Source organism: Pleurodeles waltl, chromosome 12 (genome assembly GCF_031143425.1).
Source record: "Pleurodeles waltl isolate 20211129_DDA chromosome 12, aPleWal1.hap1.20221129, whole genome shotgun sequence".
Lineage (NCBI taxonomy): Eukaryota > Metazoa > Chordata > Amphibia > Caudata > Salamandridae > Pleurodeles > Pleurodeles waltl.
Window position 1 is genome coordinate 106,383,323 of NC_090451.1, and position 2,288 is coordinate 106,385,610.

At 43.2% G+C, this 2,288-nt stretch overlaps 1 non-coding gene across 1 annotated transcript; it reads right to left on the minus strand.

The window, feature by feature from the left end:
- Positions 1 to 2,013: 2,013 nt before the first annotated feature.
- Positions 2,014 to 2,087, minus strand: TRNAI-AAU (transfer RNA isoleucine (anticodon AAU)). The gene has a single exon. It is a non-coding gene; the product is annotated as a tRNA-Ile (tRNA).
- Positions 2,088 to 2,288: the final 201 nt, after the last annotated feature.

Here is a 2,288-nt window from a genome sequence, read left to right on the forward strand (position 1 = left end):
CTCAAGTGTGTCTCTCTCAGAACGTCGTCCCTGACCTTCTTGCTCCAACTCACTCTATCGCTTTGGAGGTTGAGAAGTCTGGACTGCTAGCAAAGGGTCTTTCCTCTTCCTTAGTGGAGTTAATTCAGCACTCCAGCAGGCCTTCTACTTCGAAGTCTTACTCAAAGAACTGGAAGTCTTTTGAGACGTGATGTTCTGCTCATGATCTTTTGGCACCTACCTGTAGTTTGTCTGCTATTTTGCATTTTCTTCTGAATGGGTTTCACTTGAATCTCTTTCCACTCTGAAAGCTCATTGCTTTGCGATAAAGGTTTTTAGGGACTTTTCTGTACCTTCGAAGATGTTACAATCTTTGGTGTCTAGACTGTTCTGATCTTTTGTCAATTGTAAGACCAGTTGAAAAATCCCATTTCTCCAACTCAGAATCTTCCTACTCTTTTATAGGCTTTGCAATTTTATCTCTTTGAGGATCTGGATACTGTAGACATAAAGATTGTTTCCTATAAAGTTATTTTCCTATTTCCTATCACCTTGCTGAGAACAATTGGGGAGCTGGGAGCCTTAAAATGCTGTCCTCTCTTCATTTGATACTTTGGAAGATGGGGTAACTTTAAGGCCTAGCCTTACCTTTGCTGCAAAGGTTAAGTCTATTTTTGATAGATCTTAGGAAATAATTCTTCCTTCTTTCATTCCCTCTCCTTCCTATCCGGAGGAACATTTTCTAAATACACTTGATGTTTAAAGAGCTCTTTTCATTTATGTCACCAGGCCTCTGCAGTTCAGGAAAACCGACTCCTTGTTTGTGACTTTTGGACAGCCTGGAAAAGACAAGAAGGTGACTTTTATGACTCTGAGTAGGTGGATTAAGTTGTCAATTTTTCTGGCTTTGCAAGGCTTTTTAGAATATCTTCCAGTTCAGGGATGGTCTACGAGAGGAATGGCCACCTCCTGGGTTGAATTCCAGTGAGTAACAATCTAGGAAATTCCTAGGGTGGCTACTTGGTCCTCAGAGCATACATTTGTCAAGCATTATGGCTTAATAATTTTTCTGTTTTGCATTTGAGTACCAATGTTTTGAACTCTGCATTACCCTTAGTCCATCTTGTCTTTGTCACAAACATTACATCCTGCCCACCTTCCCATCAGTCCTTTGGCAAGGGCTTGGCACCCAGGTTGGGAGCATGGGGCTAGCATTTAAGGATCCTCCTGTTCTTTCTTCCTGTTGGAAGGTGACATCACCTTACTTTGTAATGACTGTCACAAGGACGCAATGGACTAAGGCTAATGAAGATTACCAATAAGTAACCAACGCATCACCACTCTTTCTGAATGTGCGTGGCTCATTCCGCAGGACTAGTTCTTTGTATAATTCCTGGATTTTCAGAAGCCCTTTGATGACAGCACCCCCACACTGAAAATTGTTTCAGCACCACTGTACAAGGGTCAGTTGTCATGCTCATCTGCGGCGTAAATTTGCATTGAAGTAGTCTAACTCCCCAGGCCTTGTCTTTTGCTCAATTTGCCGTTGTGAGTTTTCTCTCAATCACTGTCGACTTCCTTTGATCTTTCTTTCTTCTTTCACTTCACCTTCGCCTTCAGTGTATCTTTCGGCCCTCTTAAGAGACACACCCCCTTGTAGCCACTTCTATACTTCTGTCACCTAATTATTTTCCTATCCTTTGCCCTGTAACGTTGCTGATCCTAGCTATAGCATCACTATCCAGAATCTGTTCACCTGAGTTATGTTCCTCTTATCCCCACGCATCTAATAATCAGCTCTTGGTCTCCCTCCACCTCTCACGAGACATAGTCTGAGGCAGTGTCTCCATCTTGGAGAGACAATCCCTTGCACTTGTGTTGTTCTACTGGCGCTGCCGGCTGGAGCTTTGGTCAGCAGTGGCAAAAGAAGGACCAATGGAAAGTGAACGTATACTGGAGCAACAGAGTGTATGGATTTATAAGAGCTTGATTAAATGAGAAAAAAAGAGTTTAGTTGAGAGAAAAAATACAACCTGGCCCATACAGGGATCGAACCCGCGACCTTGGCGTTATTAGCACCACGCTCTAACCAACTGAGCTAACCGGCCATGAGTACTATAGATCTCCTTTTTCCATGAAATGCAGATAGATAGAAGAGTTGGTCTCACGATCGCAATTCCTTCATACTTTTCTCCTTCCGCCCCCTGTCTGGATTACAATAACAAGAGCTGTGGAGTGCTGCACGCCAGCCTCAGTGCCTCTTCTTTCACTCAATCTCACTGTGTGCTGTGATATCTTTGTAACATCGC